Raw genomic sequence first — 23321 nt, 5'->3', positions numbered from 1 at the left:
GGAGGTGCCTTGGCTAGCCGATTTTAAGGGCCAACCAAACAATGAGAGCACAGTGGGAGGGAGGGGGGAGGAACAACAAACAAGGAAGCAACCAGGACAAAGGGGGGCAGCGGGCACACACGCGCTGCACTTACCTAATCTCAACTGACTACCTGACAACATGGATCCCAGCCTATTAGTCGACGGATATAACAAAGCTATGACTACTGCTCTTGATAGCATTTCCCCTCTAAAATTCAGGAATAGTAAACCAAAAAAATTGCCTTAACTCCTGGATCACTCTCCACCTGAAAGATTACAGAAAAGAAGATGTGAAACTGCATGGAAGCTACATCCCACTGCAGAAAACAAAATAAACCTAATCAACATCTCAACCCAATATAACAAGGATGTCTTCTTGGCCAAACAAGAAACTTACAACAACAAAATTACACAAGCTAACTCCAGCATGAAGGAGCTCTTCACTATTCTTAAAGAACTAGAGACCCCAATCCTAGCACAAGATAATTCTGTCAAAGATACATGGTGCTCTGACATCCAGCATGCATTAGTTAACAAAGTCACCAACCTTCAGAATACAATAGCCCAAAAAAAGCCTCACTAACTTCTCAGACATCCCACTACAAAATACCTCTGCCTAAGACTAAAGGCCATACCCAATTTAACTCCCCCAAAGTCTCCATCATTGAGGTTGAGAAAGTTATACTTGCTCTTAAACCTTCAAACTGCAAGTGCGACCAATGCCCAGCCCAACTAATCAAGGATGCTGCCAGAGATCTAACTCCTTTCATCGCTAAACTTATCAATGTCTCCTTTACATCTGGCACCATTCCCTGCAATCTAAAGAAATCGTGGGTACTCCCACTTCTGAAGGAACAAATACTAGACCCCACTATGCCAACCAATTACAGGCCTTTCACTACAGTGCCATTCCTACTGAAAATTCTAGATAAGGTAGCATACAAATTCAAAACTTCCTCGAGCTTAACCAACTCCTAGGTTCTCGCCAATCAGGTGTCCGGCCACAACATGGCATAGAAACAGCACTTTATTGATCTTAAGGCCCAAATACACATACTAAGAGACAAGGGAAAATTAACACTTCTCCTACTCTTGATCTTTTGGCTGCATTTGACTTGGTGGACCACGAAGTCCTATACAGCCACCTGGACTCAGAAGCCTGCTTCCCCAAAGAAGCCATAGTAGGGATACAGTCCTTCCTCAGCGATAGGACCATGAGGGTCTTCTCACCATCTGCAGCAGCAGACCCTATTGCTATTACTTGCGGAGTGCCCCAGGGATCATGTTTCTCCCCAGCTCTGTATAATATATTCACCAAGCCCCTTTTTGATGATCTTGATCATCTGAGTATCACCTACGCAAACTATGCAGATGATACCCAGCTCCTCTGACCACTCACTGGGGATTATGATATGGATTTGGCCTTGGTGAATGGAATTTACAGCATCATTCAGGCTTGGATGGCTAATCACGGCCTCTGCCTGAATGCTGATAAAACAGAGCTCATCACCCTGGGCACTGCATCTCACCTTACCAAACTTAGCCTTGACTACTCATCTTTCATCATCGATGGGAACTCGTAAAAACCATAGGTTTTTACTTAGACTCAACCCTAACATTCACCAAACAGGTAAACACTCTTGCCTCATCTACAGCATACACATGCAAATTAATAATTCCTATCATCTAACAGTTGTTTGATCCTAGCTAGAGCCCTTATTTTATCAAAACTTGATTACTGCAACACCTTATACACCTGGGCAAATAAATACATTATCAATAAAATACAGACACTCCAAAACAACGCACTTAGAGCTGCCCTAGCATTCCAAAAAAGAACATATATCTAAATTAAGAAGGAAACATAAATGGTTATCTACACAGGAGAAAATCTGCCTAAAAACAGCCTCCTTCATCCATAAATGCCTAAATAACAAGGCACCTTGCTACCTTATAGAAAGAATTTCCAGAAAGACCTCAATCAGACACACGAGATTAGCCAATTCCAACTGTCTTCAAGTGCCATGCTTCAAACTATCCACTATGAGAGGTTCCAGCTTCCCAGTCAAATCGGCACAACTGTGGAATTCCCTACCCTCCACACTAAGAATGGACCAAACTTTCACTAAATTCAGGCAGAATCTGATTAAATGGCTCATAGAGAAGGATAAGTAACCCCTTACATGCCTTACCAGTTATTATCGCATATGCACATATATATGTCTGTATGTATGTATCTATGCATCCTATATTCCATGTTGCACTGTATTCACTTTATTTATCTTATGCTATCTATGATTTGATGTAATCTCATAACTCAGCTGGCAGCTATTCTGCCCACTCCTGCCACTCCCCTCCCTTTTTAGTCCCCAGCCCACGTGGCCTACCCGAGCTAGCGTACTTCCACACAGTGAGGTTGATAGACAGAATAGCTGCCAGCTGAGTTTGAGATTCACTCTGGTTTGAAGAATGATGTGTTTTAACTAGCTGCTACACTCAGAAATAGATGGAGATATGGGTTTACTAATACCCAACTCTTCGCATTTGTTTTCTGTCTCCCTACAGGGGATGAGTGTGTTCACCAATGACATCTAATGCACAGGCAAGCTGGGTCTAGAATTCATTTCTCAACTACAACTTTGGTCCTGAAGAAGATGGCTGACTTGGAACGCCATTGAAACTGGTCGACCCTCTGGGACATGAGGACTCTCATGACCCTGATGATGTCACCAACACTTACGAAGGGACACACACAAGGCAAAATACAGTTATAACTCACGCTGAGTGAGCATTTTAGGTGCCTTATCTAGATAGGCTTTATTGATTTTAAACACTTTAGCTTGTGGAACACTACCAGTCACACTTGGTGACTCTAATACCTAAGGGTGAATTAAACCATAATTAGATATTTTCCCCGGGTGACTCGGTGCTGCATTAGCACGTTGAGCTGTTTTGGTTGACTCTAATACCCAGTTCTGTCAATTTAAACAACAGCCAGTAGGTTTAAGGAATTGGTTGTGCTCTTGCCTAGTGACAAACAGTTTTGTATTGCACTTGAAAGTTGACAATTATTCAAGACTAGGGACAGACTCTCCTGGCTATCCCTCTTAGATATTCGTTACACCACACACACCGAACAGGCTCAAACAGGAATTGCCATTTTCTCTGCTGAACCTTTGCTTTGGACGCCCGGGCGATAGGTGCCCTTCATCTAAGAGTTAAGAGCAGAAAGGAAGAGGCAGGGCTAAGAAGGTTGGTGGTGCTTAGGCCAGGTGACCTAGATCCACTTGCACCTGCTCACTAACCGCAAAGGAAAAGAGGCTGGAGGGCTGCTTTAATAGGGAAAAAGAGCGGCAAGCCAGCAAGGCACCAACAGTTTGAAGTGATTGACAGGTGGGTGGGACTTAAGCCAGGTAACCTGGATCCACTTGCATCTGCTCACCAACTGCAAAGGAAAAGAGGCTGGAGGGCTGCTTAAGTAGGGGAAAAAAGCGGCAAACCAGGAATGCACCAACAGTTTAAAAGGTGAGGTTGGCCAAGTCCTAGCTTGACGAGACATTCTGGCCTCATGCCCTTTCTGGCCCAAAACAAGCACAAACAGGAAGCTGCCCTTTGCTGCATTTGGCCCTTCGATGAGACACCCAGGGGAGACTGAACGAGGGAGGCAGTGTGCCACATGTTCCTCTGGGAGCCAATCACAGTGCTCCAGAAGGCTTCCACACTTGCAGGCAGAGTCCTGGGTGCTGTAGTCCTAGTGAGCTTTGTATTATAGACAGGACCCTCAGATGGTGCACAGGGCCCTCTGGCAAAGCAGCATGTGGGCAAGAAAAAGTTAATAAATACAATGTATTGGTAGATCTCAGTAGTGCCTCCAACCTTAAACTAATTCATTTTCTTGAAGACAGCTATCAAAGTGGATCATGAACTTTGCTAAATAACATTAGCTAAACACCACAATTAACAATGCTAGTGTTTAAATGCATATATGGTTGTGTGGAGCACTGCCAACTTTCGCAATTCAGTGGCACCACTCAACTCTTGGTAGATTTAAATGGCCAATATGAATTCTCTGCTTCACACTGAAATAGTTTACACACTTAACAATATAGATTTTTGTGATTCCATTGTAACCTTAGCTCACTCTGGGGTCATTGGAAGTAATGTTACGTGGAATTTGTATAGTGCCTGTAGCCATTATTATGGCCTCGAAGCCATGTGAGCATGAACGCCCTTTGGAAGATCATAATCTCAGTTGAGAAGTAGTCAGAGAGGTAAAATGCATGTGTGCATGTATAGCCTAATAGAATGGAGGTCGGGACTGTCTAGGACCCTAACATCAGCCCCTATTATCAGGTGCGAGGACAGGTGCTGTGTGAAGTGCTGGACTGTATTCTGTGGTTCTATGGATGGTGGTGCTCGGGCAAAGGGTGATGTCTGTTTAGGGTAGGGTATAGTCTAAATAGTGTGGATGTCAAATGTGTGGCATGATATTAAAGAGGTGAGATTCAATGTAACAACACCCATTTGGGACACTCTGAGAAGCAGAATGCAGTTGTGGCAAAATTATAAGCAGTAGCGTCATTCACAGTTACAGAATTGCAAATTGGAACACACTGGTAAGTGCTATTCAATTGTGGCAAAATACAGCAGTGGAGTGTATCACAGTAGCAAGCCTACCTTTGGAATATTCTTGGAAGAAAATGTAAGTGTGGCAAAATATGAACAGTGGCGAGATTCAAAGCAGAAATCTAAATTGGGAACCAAGTCAGGCAAAATGCAGGTGTTGCTAAAGGCAAACAGTGGCAAGATTTAGAGTAGCACTCTAATTTGGGGAACCTAGTCAGGCAAATGCAAGTGTGGCAGAATACAAACAGTGGTGGTATTTAAAGAAGAAATCTAAAAAGGGAAGCCCAGTCAGGCAAAATGCAAGTGTGGCAAAATGCAAGTGTGGCAAAAGGCAAGCAGTGGCAAGCTTCAAGCAGCAATCGAAATCGGGACACCATGTCATGCAATATGCAGGTGTTGCAAAATACAAACCATGGCGAGATCCAAAGCAGTAATCGAAATTGGGAACCAAGTCAGGCAAAATGCAAGTGTGTCAAAATACAAACGGTTGTGAGATTCAAATCTGCGGTCTAAATCAGGTGCCCTATTTAGGAAAAACGCAATTGTGTCAAAACATCAACAGTGGGGGGTTGTAGAGTAGCAATCTAATTTGGTAAACCTAGTCAGGCAACTGCAATCATGGCAAAATATAAACAGTGGCGAGATTTAAAGCAGCAATCTACAATTGAGAGCCCAAGTCCGAAAAAATACAAGTGTGGCAAATAAATTAACTGTGGCGAGGTTTAGAGTAGCAATCGAAATTGGGAAACCTAGTCTCGCAAAATGCAAATGTTGCAAAATACAGTGGTGAGATTCAAAGCTGCAATCTAAATTGGGCTGGGCGTAGTCAGGCAAAATGCATGGATTGCAAAATACAAACCATGGCGAGATTCAAAGCAGTAATCGAAATTGGGAACCAAGTCGGGCAAAATGCAAGTGTGTCAAAATACAAACAGTTGTGAGATTCAAAGCCGCGGTCTAAATCATGGTCTCTAGTTAGGAAAAATGCAAGTGTGGCAAAATACAAACAGTAGAGAAATTTAAAGCATCGATATAGAATTGGGAGCCTGTTAGGGAGAATTCTCTGTTAAGGCTAATTTCCCAAACCTAGTGAGTCCAGTCCCCCAGCAGCTTTGCTGGATTTTTGGGGTTTATTTTTTTCTCCTGCTAAGAGTGAGACACTTTTACTCCCACTCTTAGACATGATTTGAGGTGTTCCTTTGACTTTGTATGTGTTGTATTGGCTATGGGGTCTTTTACTCCATAGGGCTTCATGTGTTTTGATATATGTGTTACACAGCACCCTCCGTGCCGTAACAAAGGGGTGTCATAGTGACCCCCAAACATAGACTCCATACCCTGGGACTGACTACTGTCTCCCAGGGCATGTAAAGTCAGCATTGGCTTTACTAGTCTTAAATTATGAACAGAACCAGCACAAACCATCATAATGTGGATGCACTGGTAGGGGCAATTCGATTGCCCCTGGGTCTGTTGTTCGAGGGGGCACTGTCCCGTCCCCCTGATCGAGTTTTGGCTGGTGCAGTGGATACTACTTTTTATATTCGACCGCAAATATATTCCTATGGGATTTTCCCATTGTTCGAGGCTACCACTTTTTAACATAGCCTCAAACATACTGCCGGTTTATTAAATTAATATAAATTCACCGGTTGGGATTTTTTGCCAAAACTCAGTGCCAAAATGGCGTCCGTGTTCACTTTTGTAACTCCAACCCAAGTCGAGCCCTTTGTTCCACTTTTTGGCGGGCTTCTCCACAGAAGCCCTCCAAGTGGTGCCACTCTGTCTGGGTTTCTTAGGAGGGGTCGAGGGGGGTTTAGGCACCCTGGACTGCGTTGCCTCGGCAACCCAAGTCACACTCCACTCTGATTGGCCCAGTGGTGAGCCGCCCGGCTCACCACTTAGCATGTGTGATTGACAGCTAGGCTGAATGAATGGGGGTTTTCTGCATAAAAGCAGGGCTTTGGGGACTGGAATTTCAGAAGTTGCCACAGGACCTAAAGAATCCGAAGAGGGAGAAGCTGAGCTGACCTGCATCGACGACACCACCGGTGGAGCATTGCTGAACCGCCTCACCACTTCCCGACGACAGAGAAGATCTTCATTCCGGAGAGTCTTCTTCCTCTGAGCTGGTGGGGATAATCAGTTTGCCCTCTTTTCGCCTTCCCAGACCATCTCGTGGTCGACTCGCCTGTTCCAAGCACCCCAGCGGCCGGATAACCACGTTTTACCACTACCGCGAATAAAAGGGTAGTACCTTTTAACCGAGAAACTCTGCGGCTGGTTTCTTCCCTGGCAGTGCAACAACCATCAGCTTTCCTCTACGTCGAGACCTCCTATTTCTCTGGATGAAACCCCGACTTGCACCCGCTGCCAGGAACAACTTCCCCCGCTGGAGCGTTCTCACCATTTCAGGTACTGTGTTCCGCCTGGCCTCCCTTGCAACGGACTGTTCGAGGTGACCGGTAAATCCTTGACTCTCTATCCTGGGATGGCCTGGGGCCTGTTAACTAACTTTCTCTGAACTGATCCTACTCTTTTTTGAACCCCCTACAAAGACTTTTAAAGTGCATTCAACTGTGTGAGCCTGGGCACATTCCGCCTGGCTCTCTCCAAGAGTGGGCCTGGCCTATGAACTTCCTTGCTCTACAGTAGACTCTGCCTTTCCTGACTTGCTGTGGTTCTTCTAAAAATGTTAGTATTGTGTGCTTTCTAATTCTGCCTTTTCCCTCCCTTTTAAACTAACTTATTGGAGTGCCATCTTGAGTTAAGCGCTCACCTCTGTCTGAAAATAAGTGGTGTTTTAACTAAGACTTGTTCAATAAGTAATCAGGGATGTACATATAGTAATAGTGACTGTGCTTGGAACTTGCTTGCCATATTAGTGCTAGTGTATTTTTTAAGTGTGTCTTTAAATAAATAATTATATACTTTTATACCAAAGCTCTGGTCAGTGTTTACTTGTACTACTGTATTTTGGGTACCTGATGTGTATGCCCTATATACTGCCTAACTCTTCTTGAGAGAAGTCTGACTGCTCAGCCACAGCTACCAGGTAAATCTGTGTGGTACAGACTCCTACCAAGTGGGTTTACTGCCAACACCTGTAGTCTTAATCTTTTTGCAGTGCTCCCTTAGGGAACTGCACAGGATTCTGCCTAACGGAGCCCAAGTCTGAAAGAAATGCAGGTGTGGCAAAAAAATGAACTGTGGCGAGATTCAGGGGCCGATTCATGGAACAAAAGTGCGCCGAAAATTCCAGCGCAAGCTGGCGCAAGGTGGCGCAAGCGTGAGAAAGCAAGCACACGTGCGATTCAAGGAAGGCGCTGCGCGTGTTTTCCACTGGTTGTTCGCCATATCCGTGCGTGGCGCATGCGGGCGCACATGTCATTGCAACAACTCGAACGCCATGCGCGACATGCACAGGGACAGCGCACAACGTCCGCGCACACACCAAAAAGGGGGCGGGACACGGGGCGTAATGCGCGGAATGGGGAACAACGTGTGAAAAAGAAGGCGTAACTGGGGAAGTACTGCAGGGAACTACACGGAACGCCCACACGCACGCGAACAACTCGTATTCATGGATTTGAATACGGGAAACAAGTGCACGCTAAAAGACGTGCACAGGCGTCAACATGTCTGCCACAGGAAGGCAGGCATAAGCATCCCCACGCACAGTATAAAAGTGCGCACAAACAACAAACATGTATATACCGCTACGATGAATGCCCCATTTGTCGCAGCACTGATCGTGGGAACCGCAGGAGGAGAATAGCCAGGGCCCGCATTTTTTCCCCCGGACTAGCCTTTATGGGATGCCTGACGACCAGGTCTACGGCAGGTATAGGTTTCCACCTCGTATCATCCTAGACCTGGTCAGGGAGTGGGAGGATGACCTTACATCTCCCACCCTCTGCTCCCAAGCATTGAGCCCCTTGGAGAAGGTGCTCAATGTCCTGCATTTTCTGGCCACTGGGTCATTTCAGCGGACTACTGTCATAGTGGGGGGGGGGTCTCACAGGCCACGCAGTCACGCTGCCTACACCAGGTGTTGGCAATCATGACTGCGTGCCCTTCAGTCCGCAGGCACATATACATGCCCAGAACACCCGCAGAAAGGCAGGCCGTTGTCCAGGACTTTTACAGGGTGGCACACTTCCCCAAAGTGCTCGGTGCCATAGATTGCACCCATGTGGCCCTAGGGCCACTGAGCACATCTACCGAAATCGCAAGCACTGGCATTCCATCAATGTGCAGGTGGTATGCGTGTACACCCCAGCATGTCAAACCACAACTATCCCCTCACACCTGAAAGGTAAACACAACGCATGAACAGGCATTGATCAGAAGAATACATCATGTACATAGGATAACACAATTACAATGTCAGGGTGCCCATCACACTGTAGGGCAAGGCAACTGTCCAACAACAAAATACCCCCCCTCCCTCACATATCACCATGACCCACTGATCAACTGCGCCTGGGGTATGTAGCCTTCTTCCTTGAAGTCTACCTGGCCACAGGATCACCTTTCCCCTTTGTCTCCATCTTCCACCTTGCGTGTAAAAAGTGTCCAGCACTCTCAGAGGCCACCTCGACTTGCAAAAATACCAAATCAAAGAGATCTCAAAGCAGGCAAACACACAAGCCAAGCAAAAAGCCTGCAGGCAGAAAAATACACCAGAATAGTCTCCAGTAGATGACTTAAAGTAGCAGTACATCACAAAGCACAAGTACTAGCACAATGATGGAACAACTAAGGTAGCACAGTAAAACAATGTCACAACAGGATGTGTACCATGTTCGGTACATAATACACAATGAGGCACCATGAACTGATGTGTACTGTCACGGCTCCTGTGTACAGGAGTAGGAGTGGCACGAACCAACCACCGCCACCGTGGTCTCGGTGCCTGCAAGGTCAAACTTACACAGGCCTCTGAGACCCTGGTGGGGAAGGAGGGTCAGGGATATGTAGTCGGGGCAGGCATTGGTAATCTGGATAACCGGAATGAGGGGCAGAAGAGGGGAGTAGGATTGACAAAGGGAAGTAGGGAATGTACAAAAATATACTAATCACATTAACACATAAACAATCAGACCAAACGCGTACATCATCCACATAGTACCAAATTACTCAAATGGAAGTCAAAGAGAAACTTATCTCTGGGGTGAGTGCTGGCCTCCTGCCTGCGCACTCTCAGGTCCAGTAACAGGAATAGTTCAATGCTGCAAAGAGAGCCAGAGTTACTAATCTGTGCGTGCCCATAACACACACACACACCACCATACATGCCCCAAAGTGACAAACTACTCTACAAACAAACAATCTGGTGTGGTGCTTCGTACCCATACGTAAGATTCCCCCCGTGATGGTTCATACACAGTCAGTACAGTATGTCAGGCACCGGTGGGTGCGTGGCAAATGGAAGACCAATGTGTCAAGATTCACACAACATCCATTGTTCCCTGGGTAAGCAGCCAGACGCATTTAGCAAGGTACGACTTCAGTACAAGTCGTGTTCCAGCATAACCCAAATAAAGTAGGAAGTGCATGTGTCAATTTCAACATGAAAATGAAATGCACTGCACACGAGTCTGTCCCTCGCTGTCTGTCCCTGTGAGCTGCTTCTTTCCCTGTCTTGGAACGCTACATGGCTAATACAACTGCCTCAATGGATCATGGTGGACCGGAGGATATGTGCCAGTGCCCCTGCATGTGCCCCTGACAACTTTCCTATCAACTAGCCATTAGTCCACCAACGCATCTTAGCTGTACTGTGCGCTTCAACACCAATATCTGTCCAAGCTCACTGTCAGTGGTGCTTCTTAGCATGCATGTGCAACTGGCCTGGTGGAAGGTTTGCTGTGGTGTGTCCCCCTCGTGCTGCTCACCTTGCCTGGAGTTCCTTGGGGCACGTCAGCTTCTTTTAGATGTATGAGCGCAATCCCTGTGGCTCTGCTTGCGCACACATGCGCATGTCTGCATCACCGAACGTGTCCAGCTTCCAGACGTCCAATGGGCCATGTCGGCTAGCAAAGGTGGTCTGGAGGCTCATCCACCTGCAGAAAGGGCAGAAAACACATGATTAATGCATGAAATTCCCCTGTATGTGTCTCTTCACGCATGTCATGACTGGACCATGTCAGTAACGTGCACCAGAAATCACACCATCAGTGTGACTTTGACAGGCAAAGTGTGGTAGCCACTGTCTACAGCATGAATTGCATCAAGCACATGTACAGTAAAGATAAGAAACATACTACACAGTGTATATCAATTAATGTACACATGAATCAAGAAACCACACATCTCTCAAAAGAAGAAATGCGGTTGATAAGATGCCTAAAATCCCCACTAGGGGTGTTAACATATGTAGTACAGCAGCAGACATGCCACAGATATGACAGTCCAAAGCCCTTGTGAAATAGGCTGTAACACTGAACCATCCTTGCGAGCCCATGGATAAGGGAAGCAGGAGTGGCTTATGTGAGTCAGGACCACAAGCTCCAAACTCATACACGAGACAAGCTTGAAGGGCCCAGCTGGAACAGACAGCGGATGCTTTCAAAAGCCACAAAGCACCACACCATCACATGAAAGCACAATAGACAAGCAATTTTAAACTATAATAACTAATTACACTAACTATAAAAAACCTACATTACCTAATTAAACTAACTATAAAATCAAAAGTTAACTAACTAAACTAAAAAGGAAAATCAAAAATGGACACATACGGCCCGCGGGGGGCACCCAGGCGGTGAGAGGTACAGGGTGCTGTTTAACACCCACATGTGATGATGTTAAGGAAAAAAAAAACCTCCATGGGTTCAACGCCTGCACAGTCCGACCTATGTGGGATATACCTCGTCGTCTGAGTCTGGCTCTTCCTGAAAAGGAGGACGTGTCACAGGAGCCTGACCGCGCCTAGCCGCAGCTTGCCCCTCGTCGGCAGCAAGTCTGCCGGACAAGTGAGCCTTGTTCTGTGCTGCAATGACACGTAGGTCTGCATGCAGAACCTCCTGTGATACGCGTGCTTCCTCTTGCAAGGTAACACGTGTAACACTGAGCTCTTCCGGAAAGCATGTAACTCAGCCGAGATGGTACGCTCAAGCTGCGCAAACCTCTCCTCTGACCGCGCCCTCTGGGACATCAAGAGGACACCCAGAGTGGATCTGAGGGACTCATACTCAGCCCTCGGGCCTCCATGTGTGCCTCTGCATGAGCAGCAATTGGTTGATGAAAAGACAACATTTCAGCCTGGCGTGCCCTGTCTGAGGCTGCCATGCCCAGCCTGAGCGAGCGGGCCGTGGACTGTGCCGCCCGCTGCTGGAGAAGCACCTGGCTAGCAGAGGGGAGCACGGATTGGGCCACATGCTCCATGCTCACAGAAATGTTTTCCATGCTGCCTCCTGGCGTTCTGAACTGGCAGTCATGTCTTGCTCCCACTCAGTATACCTCGGTGGCACGCGGCCACCATGTTGCTGGGCTTGACACCTGCGGGATCCAAGGACCGGCTGTCCTCGTTGGGTTGGCACTGCCCGCGGCTGCACGACTACATGCCCCCGTCGACGTGATGGCCCAGGCCCATCAGCGACTGGTGTGGAGGGTGACCCTGCGCCCCGATCCACCACAGGCGGAGGTCCCACCACTGTCTGACCCCTCAGAGTAGGTGTCCCGGACAGAGGAGTGTCCACATCAGAATCACTCACCCCTGACATATGGACCTGATGCACATCCAACTCGACAGGGACGTCAGAATGGTCATCTGGGCTGGACTCATTGCCAGCCAAAGACAAGATGGTCTGTAGCACATGTGGGTTCTCGTGGCCTACCACCCAATGGCCCCCACTTGTGCCGGGATGCTTTAGTGATAACAACCCTGTACCTGGCATGACAACACCATCCTCTGGCTCCATTACGTCATCATCTGAAAATTAGAGAGAAAAACAGATCACTACACATGTTAGAAGCAGACAACACACACACACACACACGGACATCACACAGACAGCCAACACATGAAGCAAACAAGTCACACACAAAAGAGAACCTGCCATGCATGCCGGGTGAACTTGACATTGCTTCTGTGATTAGGCATGTAGAAGAGTGTTATACCACTCAGAAGTGGGTCGATGCAGTGCTGGACATTTGTAACTTACTCACTATCTACATGTACAAGTACTTCATGATGTGTATCAGAAAATGTGAAGGCAGTGCAAGGTCAACTTCAGGCAACACCTGCAATATGCTTGCAATGGGTTGCATGCTACAAGCAAACCACCCCTCCCCTAAGTGGAAATGCAGGGCTGCCTTGCATGGTATCAAAAGGATCACCATAGATCTGTGTATTGGCTGGCAGTGTTGACTAGCATCAATTGCATCATCTGAGTCAAGTGACAACACAGCAGATGATGATGGGACAGTAAGCAGGACACATGATGAACCCTCAGGAGTGCACCCACGTGTGAAGAAGACACTACACCAGTTGGACAGAGTCATTGGGCCTGAAACAGGCTGAGGCCTGTGACCCACACAGACTGTCACACCCTAAACATGTGTGGGACGCAGGACTGAGCCACAGTGGCCATGGAAAGGCTGATGAAATGCCATGCAATGTAGGTCACCCTGGACACGTACTACAATGATCATCCAGTCAAGGACACATTGGTACATGCATGGAATGCACATGGAGCATGAATGGGCACTCATGTCCCTGCGGAGCATCTGACATATGCACAGTCCAAGTGAGACACCCTGCATCAAGTACAAAGGATGTACCCAACAGCATATGTCTGGCAGATTGGCTGGTGGAAGTTAGCATGTAAACAGGACGCATGAACAGGCAAGTGCATTATGGCAAAATTGATGCAGACCAGTGCAAAGCTGAATTTGGGGTGCAGAGGGGGGGTGGAGGGGCAAGGGAGCATGCCTATGTGGAGTACCCGCATGCAGGCAGAGGACACATGCACGTCAGTCATGCTATGACATAGTCCCAGGGCTGAGAGGAAGGACACCCCAGGCTACATGCAGAAGGGCCAGTGAGCTGGAACATGGACCAGAGGGGCATCCTGGTGACCAGCATGCAATAGTGGTGATGCGGACAGTCCCTGTCTGCTCCACATGTCCACCATCCTGCAGAGCAGCCATGCATCAGTGAAGCATTGCATTACTTGCACATCAGAACCATGTACACATGACATGTAGTGGCATTCATGCACAACACATCACACAAGTAAAACACACATGTCCTCGACAAACATGCAGCAACACTCATTGGACTGGGCATCAAAGTCCGGCATCTCTCCCACTCCTTCGACCGATTCAGGTGGTATGAACTCCACAACGAGTGACTCGTGAGGAGTGAGTTCTTCCTCCTCAGGTGCCGGCCCACTGCCAGTCACCAGAGTCATGCTGTAATTTGAGGCACGCTTAGCCTTAGTGCTGCGTTTGAGGTCATTCCAACACTTTTTGCACTCTTGCGCCGTGCACACCTCATGGCCGAATGCACTCACATGTTCCGCAACTTGCTTCCAGTGGGTATCACGGTGGGCAGCTGTAGTTTGACAATTAGGCCCCACTAGCATGTCACGGTTGTGGTCCCGCACGTAGTCCACGAGGAAGTCCAGTTCCTGTGCACAGAAAGGCTTCTTCCTCGACGTGCAGCAGATCATGGCTGTGTGTGGGGTCCCGGCCTGTGCTGCAGATGCAACCTTTCTCCTCTTGGATGGTGGCGCAGACCCTGGCTGGCAAATGCCGCCCTGATCAGTATGGCCAGTGTCACCGGTGGATTGAGCCAAGGGAGTAGCAGGTGGAAGGACGACCGAAGGCCTGACTTGCGTCGGTGGCTGCTGGGTGCCCTGGAATGGACCCTGCGCAGCAACATCCGCTGTGGCAGGGTCATTGACCGTGACTGTCCTGGTTGGTAGATGCACAACCGGGGTGTTGTTGGCTTCATCTGCCCTGCACTTGCCAACTCCCGGGTTGTCGGGGCAGCAGATGGTATTACTGCCCCAGGGACATGTGTCTCGGTCAGGGCAGCCCTGCGAGCACCTACGGTGTTCCTCTTGACCTGTTGGAAATCTTCCATGGACTCCTCAAGTGCAAACGCACCCTGCGCTGGCAGACCCTGAGCCTGGATGGTGGTGTCCACAGCTGCACCTGCAGCTACCACTACCCTTGGGCCCGTGGCAGTCGATGAAAGTGACTGCCGGGTCACATGGGCGCCAGTGCCAGATGCAGAAGCTGCATCTCCCAGAACCGCAGGGGGTGGTGGCATGACTGCACCGACACATGGCACAACATCCTGCCGAAGTGGCGTACCCCTGCCTCTTCCCCCTCTGTGGCCACCCTGGATCCCCTGGAGTCCCCCTACTCCCTGGTCACCCCGGCCACATCCCTGACCACGCCCACCACGAGGAGTACGCCCAGCTGAGGTGCTCCTCACCTTTGGTGGCCTCCCAACCATGGCACAGATGGAGTAGTGCCAATGGGAGGTGTACACGGCAATTGTCCTGGTCAATTGGGGTGAAGGGGGTGGGATGCAAGATGTTAACAGCAACCCTGCACCTGCAAGGCTGAATGTGACCCCGGTGATGAAGTGACGGGTCACGCAACGCCTAGGCACCCCAAAACTGCTGGCACCCAGGAACACAAAAAATGCACACACGTGGGACACGCAGGCTACTATGACCTCAGAAACGGGTACGCGATACACAGGGGTATCCGCAGTGGGAAAAATAGTGTGCGCGACTCACCGTCAGACTAGCGTGTTAATGAAAAACACGCGTAGCCAATACCCCCGCCAAAAGAAGAGAAACGTCCTTGATCCGCTGTGAAGTAGTGATGGCACGCAAAACAACACGAAGTAGCAACACACACGTCTGTCTCCACAAAAGGCACGTACAACGAACTGCTGGCCCCACTTACCTTTAACCCGTGCTGAGGGAAACGCCCGCGCACGTCATGTCACTTACGCGCTTAGGCCCTTTCCTCGAATTACACACATTCCCACACGGACGTGTGGTTTTTTCACGTGCTGATCCACTATGCACCCGTGTTGAGGGAAACGCTCATGCGCGATACGTCACAGATGCGCTTACATGCTAAGGGCCTTTCCTCAAATTACGCGCTGACGTGCACTTTTTTCACGTGCCAAATCACTCCATATCAAGCTGGCCATGCGAAAACACACAGAAGACTACGCTCCTGCCCAAAAGGCCATTTTCCTGCCCCCAAGATCCCTGAGCACGCTCCCACCTGCCATCTGCTTCTGCCTGCCTGCTGCCCACGTGCCCTGCTATTTGGTGCCTGCACGTCAGCCATCTGCAGGGGTCCAGTTGCTGTGTCCACCCCTGCTGGAACAGAAGACTCCCGACTGGGATGCCATCGCTCCACAACCCAGCCCCAAGACCCAGTTGCCCACCCACACCTGCCTCGGGGGTCGCCATGTCGGGGCAAACACCATCCAAGACCACTGGCGACCCCCAGCCAGAGAGGCAGAGGGCCACCAGCTTCAGTGAGAAGGAAGTTGGTGTCCTGGTAGAGCATGTCCTGGGGCATTATGATGCCCTCTTCACACCATCATGCGCCGCAAAGGAAGGACGGGAGAGGATCTGGGAGGACGTTGTGGTTGCCATCAACGCAGAGGGGGGGCAACCCGCGACATCAAGCACGTCCGGAAGCGCTGGGAGGACTTCAGGTCCAGGACCCTCACGAAGGCCTGGCGCCTCGTGAAGGCAGAGGATGCAGAGGGGTGCCGGGTCCACCTGAGCAACATCCAGATGAGGGTCCTGGAACGCATAAGCCCAGCGCTCCACGCCCAGATCCTTCGGAGGAAGAGCCGTCTGGAGTCGAGCAGTAAGTGGCCATGCATTGCTGTGTGAAACAAGGCATGTTTCAGTGTGCTGGTAGTCAGCTACTTGCCTGTATGTGTCACATAGGCCATGTATGGATGTGTGTGCACTGGGACATCATGGTAATGCATGTGAGACCAGTAATGCGTGAACCACATGGATGGTGCATGTGTTCCAATGAGACATGGGGAGCTGAATGTGGAATGCACACATGAATGCATGCCAGTCCCTGTTCTTGGACATGGATGGGGGTTGGGGGATGGGTGCTGCTCTCATGTACATGTATGGTGTGCATGTCTGTGTGTCTGAGAAGCGTGTGTGTGACTTTGAAACGCCATGGATGCATGGCACATGTCTGTGACGATGTGTAGATTCACTCATGCAGTGTGGTCACCGTTGTATCTACTGTGTCTGTAGTGTGTGAGCCATGATGCATGACCCTCCAGTGATGTGTGTGCATGGGATCAGTATGAGCCATGATGCATGTGAGTTTTAAGGCAACATTTTTGTTAATAGAGGCCCTTGTACATGGATGCAATGTTGATTGCATGCTTGCAATGGCGGAAGACGGTGCGGAGACATCCAGGTTGGTGGTCTCCACAGAGGAGGAGGAGCCCGCTACTGAGCTGCACATGGGGCCTGGTGGGGGTAGTACCACTGGTGCAAGTGGTGCAGTCCAGGGCCAGGGTCAGGAGGCAGCACAGGTCGCCGCGGAGGGGCCTGTGCATGTCGCTGTCCCTGACCCTGTGACTACACCACCATGCACCAGCAGGGATGCCCCGTCCCAGGCCCGTCGGCAGGTAGGGGGGAGGCCCACGTCATCTGCTTCTCCACTACCTGCGGACGAGGAGTCCCATGACCGTATGGGCTCCGTCCTGATTGGTGTCGCGTTGTGCACGTGTGTCATTCGTGATGACGTGCGTGCTTCCTGGGGGGACCACGCACGCCATCACGAAGAGCTGCGTGGCAAAGTGGCACAGTTGGGAGGGGCCATGGTCGGTGGGTTCCTACAAGTGTTGCGCACTCTGGCGGGCCTCTCCTCCTCTGTAGAAACTATGCGCCAGTCGTTCTCCCTGCCGTCTTCCGGCCCAGATTCCACCAGGGCCCCTTGTGGACATGGCCTGACCAACACAGCCAGCTTGGTGGAGATCCCATTCCTGCCACAGTCGGGAGTCGGCGGTCCAGCAGAGGTGGACACCCCAACAACTGGAGACCAGCAGATGGAGGATGCGCAGGCATCATCGGACAGGGCACATGGACAGCAGCAGCAGCAGGCTCTAGGTGGGGGCGATGATGGCTCGGGGACGTGCACAGGCGTCAACATGTCTGCCACAGGAAGGCAGGCATAAGCATCCCCACGCACAGTATAAAAGTGTGCACAAACAACAAACATGTATATACCGCTACGATGAATGCCCCATTTGTCGCAGCACTGATCGTGGGACACCGCAGGAGGAGAATAGCCAAGGCCCGCATTTTTTCCCCCGGACTAGCCTTTTTGGGATGCCTGACGACCAGGTCTACGGCAGGTATAGGTTTCCACCTCGTATCATCCTAGACCTGGTCAGGGAGTGGGAGGATGACCTTACATCTCCCACCCTCTGCTCCCAAGCATTGAGCCCCTTGGAGAAGGTGCTCAATGTCCTGCATTTTCTGGCCACTGGGTCATTTCAGCGGACTACTGTCATAGTGGGGGGGGGTCTCACAGGCCACGCAGTCACGCTGCCTACACCAGGTGTTGGCAATCATGACTGCGTGCCCTTCAGTCCGCAGGCACATATACATGCCCAGAACACCCGCAGAAAGGCAGGCCGTTGTCCAGGACTTTTACAGGGTGGCACACTTCCCCAAAGTGCTCGGTGCCATAGATTGCACCCATGTGGCCCTAGGGCCACTGAGCACATCTACCGAAATCGCAAGCACTGGCATTCCATCAATGTGCAGGTGGTATGCGTGTACACCCCAGCATGTCAAACCACAACTATCCCCTCACACCTGAAAGGTAAACACAACGCATGAACAGGCATTGATCAGAAGAATACATCATGTACATAGGATAACACAATTACAATGTCAGGGTGCCCATCACACTGTAGGGCAAGGCAACTGTCCAACAACAAAATACCCCCCCTCCCTCACATATCACCATGACCCACTGATCAACTGCGCCTGGGGTATGTAGCCTTCTTCCTTGAAGTCTACCTGGCCACAGGATCACCTTTCCCCTTTGTCTCCATCTTCCACCTTGCGTGTAAAAAGTGTCCAGCACTCTCAGAGGCCACCTCGACTTGCAAAAATACCAAATCAAAGAGATCTCAAAGCAGGCAAACACACAAGCCAAGCAAAAAGCCTGCAGGCAGCAAAATACACCAGAATAGTCTCCAGTAGATGACTTAAAGTAGCAGTACATCACAAAGCACAAGTACTAGCACAATGATGGAACAACTAAGGTAGCACAGTAAAACAATGTCACAACAGGATGTGTACCATGTTCGGTACATAATACACAATGAGGCACCATGAACTGATGTGTACTGTCACGGCTCCTGTGTACAGGAGTAGGAGTGGCACGAACCAACCACCGCCACCGTGGTCTCGGTGCCTGCAAGGTCAAACTTACACAGGCCTCTGAGACCCTGGTGGGGAAGGAGGGTCAGGGATATGTAGTCGGGGCAGGCATTGGTAATCTGGATAACCGGAATGAGGGGCAGAAGAGGGGAGTAGGATTGACAAAGGGAAGTAGGGAATGTACAAAAATATACTAATCACATTAACACATAAACAATCAGACCAAATGTGTACATCATCCATATAGTACCAAATTACTCAAATGGAAGTCAAAGAGAAACGTATCTCTGGGGTGAGTGCTGGCCTCCTGCCTGCGCACTCTCAGGTCCAGTAACAGGAATAGTTCAATGCTGCAAAGAGAGCCAGAGTTACTAATCTGTGCGTGCCCATAACACACACACACACCACCATACATGCCCCAAAGTGACAAACTACTCTACAAACAAACAATCTGGTGTGGTGCTTCGTACCCATACGTAAGATTCCCCCCGTGATGGTTCATACACAGTCAGTACAGTATGTCAGGCACCGGTGGGTGCATGGCAAATGGAAGACCAATGTGTCAAGATTCACACAACATCCATTGTTCCCTGGGTAAGCAGCCAGACGCATTTAGCAAGGTACGACTTCAGTACAAGTCGTGTTCCAGCATAACCCAAATAAAGTAGGAAGTGCATGTGTCAATCTCAACATGAAAATGAAATGCACTGCACACGACTCTGTCCCTCGCTGTCTGTCCCTGTGAGCTGCTTCTTTCCCTGTCTTGGAACGCTACATGGCTAATACAACTGCCTCAATGGATCATGGTGGACCGGAGGATATGTGCCAGTGCCCCTGCATGTGCCCCTGACAACTTTCCTATCAACTAGCCATTAGTCCACCAACGCATCTTAGCTGTACTGTGCGCTTCAACACCAATATCTGTCCAAGCTCACTGTCAGTGGTGCTTCTTAGCATGCATGTGCAACTGGCCTGGTGGAAGGTTTGCTGTGGTGTGTCCCCCTCGTGCTGCTCACCTTGCCTGGAGTTCCTTGGGGCACGTCAGCTTCTTTTAGATGTATGAGCGCAATCCCTGTGGCTCTGCTTGCGCACACATGCGCATGTCTGCATCACCGAACGTGTCCAGCTTCCAGACGTCCAATGGGCCATGTCGGCTAGCAAAGGTGGTCTGGAGGCTCATCCACCTGCAGAAAGGGCAGAAAACACATGATTAATGCATGAAATTCCCCTGTATGTGTCTCTTCACGCATGTCATTACTGGACCATGTCAGTAACGTGCACCAGAAATCACACCATCAGTGTGACTTTGACAGGCAAAGTGTGGTAGCCACTGTCTACAGCATGAATTGCATCAAGCACATGTACAGTAAAGATAAGAAACATACTATAAAGTGTATATCAATTAATGTACACATGAATCAAGAAACCACACATCTCTCAAAAGAAGAAATGCGGTTGATAAGACGCCTAAAATCCCCACTAGGGGTGTTAACATATGTAGTACAGCAGCAGACATGCCACAGATATGACAGTCCAAAGCCCTTGTGAAATAGGCTGTAACACTGAACCATCCTTGCGAGCCCATGGATAAGGGAAGCAGGAGTGGCTTATGTGAGTCAGGACCACAAGCTCCAAACTCATACACGAGACAAGCTTGAAGGGCCCAGCTGGAACAGACAGTGGATGCTTTCAAAAGCCACAAAGCACCACACCATCACATGAAAGCACAATAGACAAGCAATTTTAAACTATAATAACTAATTACACTAACTATAAAAAACCTACATTACCTAATTAAACTAACTATAAAATCAAAAGTTAACTAACTAAACTAAAAAGGAAAATCAAAAATGGCCACATACGGCCCGCGGCGGGCACCCAGGCGGTGAGAGGTACAGGGTGCTGTTCAACACCCACATGTGATGATGTTAAGGAAAAAAAAACCTCCATGGGTTCAACGCCTGCACAGTCCGACCTATGTGGGATATACCTCGTCGTCTGAGTCTGGCTCTTCCTGAAAAGGAGGACGTGTCACAGGAGCCTGACCGCGCCTAGCCGCAGCTTGCCCCTCGTCGGCAGCAAGTCTGCCGGACAAGTGAGCCTTGTTCTGTGCTGCAATGACACGTAGGTCTGCATGCAGAACCTCCTGTGATACGCGTGCTTCCTCTTGCAAGGTAACACGTGTAACACTGAGCTCTTCCGGAAAGCATGTAACTCAGCCGAGATGGTACGCTCAAGCTGCGCAAACCTCTCCTCTGACCGCGCCCTCTGGGACATCAAGAGGACACCCAGAGTGGATCTGAGGGACTCATACTCAGCCCTCGGGCCTCCATGTGTGCCTCTGCATGAGCAGCAATTGGTTGATGAAAAGACAACATTTCAGCCTGGCGTGCCCTGTCTGAGGCTGCCATGCCCAGCCTGAGCGAGCGGGCCGTGGACTGTGCCGCCCGCTGTTGGAGAAGCACCAGGCTAGCAGAGGGGAGCACGGATTGGGCCACACGCTCCATGCTCACAGAAATGTTTTCCCTGCTGCCTCCTGGCGTTCTGAACTGGCAGTCATGTCTTGCTCCCACTCAGTATACCTCGGTGGCACGCAGCCACCATGTTGCTGGGCTTGACACCTGCGGGATCCAAGGACCGGCTGTCCTCGTTGGGTTGGCACTGCCCGCGGCTGCACGACTACATGCCCCCGTCGACGTGATGGCCCAGGCCCATCAGCGACTGGTGTGGAGGGTGACCCTGCGCCCCGATCCACCACAGGCGGAGGTCCCACCACTGTCTGACCCCTCAGAGCAGGTGTCGCGGACAGAGGAGTGTCCACATCAGAATCACTCACGCCTGACATATGGACCTGATGTACATCCAACTCGACAGGGACGTCAGAATGGTCATCTGGGCTGGACTCATTGCCAGCCAAAGACAAGATGGTCTGTAGCACATGTGGGTTCTCGTGGCCTACCACCCAATGGCCCCCACTTGTGCCGGGATGCTTTAGTGATAACAACCCTGTGCCTGGCATGACAACACCATCCTCTGGCTCCATTACGTCATCATCTGAAAATTAGAGAGAAAAACAGATCACTACACATGTTAGAAGCAGACAACACACACACACACACGGACATCACACAGACAGCCAACACATGAAGCAAACAAGTCACACACAAAAGAGAACCTGCCATGCATGCCGGGTGAACTTGACATTGCTTCTGTGATTAGGCATGTAGAAGAGTGTTATACCACTCAGAAGTGGGTCGATGCAGTGCTGGACATTTGTAACTTACTCACTATCTACATGTACAAGTACTTCATGATGTGTATCAGAAAATGTGAAGGCAGTGCAAGGTCAACTTCAGGCAACACCTGCAATATGCTTGCAATGGGTTGCATGCTACAAGCAAACCACCCCTCCCCTAAGTGGAAATGCAGGGCTGCCTTGCATGGTATCAAAAGGATCACCATAGACCTGTGTATTGGCTGACAGTGTTGACTAGCATCAATTGCATCATCTGAGTCAAGTGACAACACAGCAGATGATGATGGGACAGTAAGCAGGACACATGACGAACCCTCAGGAGTGCACCCACGTGTGAAGAAGACACTACACCAGTTGGACAGAGTCATTGGGCCTGAAACAGGCTGAGGCCTGTGACCCACACAGACTGTCACACCCTAAACATGTGTGGGACGCAGGACTGAGCCACAGTGGCCATGGAAAGGCTGATGAAATGACATGCAATGTAATGTAGGTCACCTTGGACACGTACTACAATGATCATCCAGTCAAGGACACATTGGTACATGCATGGAATGCACATGGAGCATGAATGGGCACTCATGTCCCTGCGGAGCATCTGACATATGCACAGTCCAAGTGAGACACCCTGCATCAAGTACAAAGGATGTACCCAACAGCATATGTCTGGCAGATTGGCTGGTGGAAGTTAGCATGTACACAGGACGCATGAACAGGCAAGTGCATTATGGCAAAATTGATGCAGACCAGTGCAAAGCTGAATTTGGGGTGCAGAGGGGGGGTGGAGGGGCAAGGGAGCATGCCTATGTGGAGTACCCGCATGCAGGCAGAGGACACATGCACGTCAGTCATGCTATGACATAGTCCCAGGGCTGAGAGGAAGGACACCCCAGGCTACATGCAGAAGGGCCAGTGAGCTGGAACATGGACCAGAGGGGCATCCTGGTGACCAGCATGCAATAGTGGTGATGCGGACAGTCCCTGTC

Source organism: Ambystoma mexicanum, chromosome 10 (assembly GCF_040938575.1).
Source record: "Ambystoma mexicanum isolate Mex_15411 chromosome 10, UKY_AmexF1_1, whole genome shotgun sequence".
Lineage (NCBI taxonomy): Eukaryota > Metazoa > Chordata > Amphibia > Caudata > Ambystomatidae > Ambystoma > Ambystoma mexicanum.
This window is presented reverse-complemented; position numbering follows the sequence as displayed.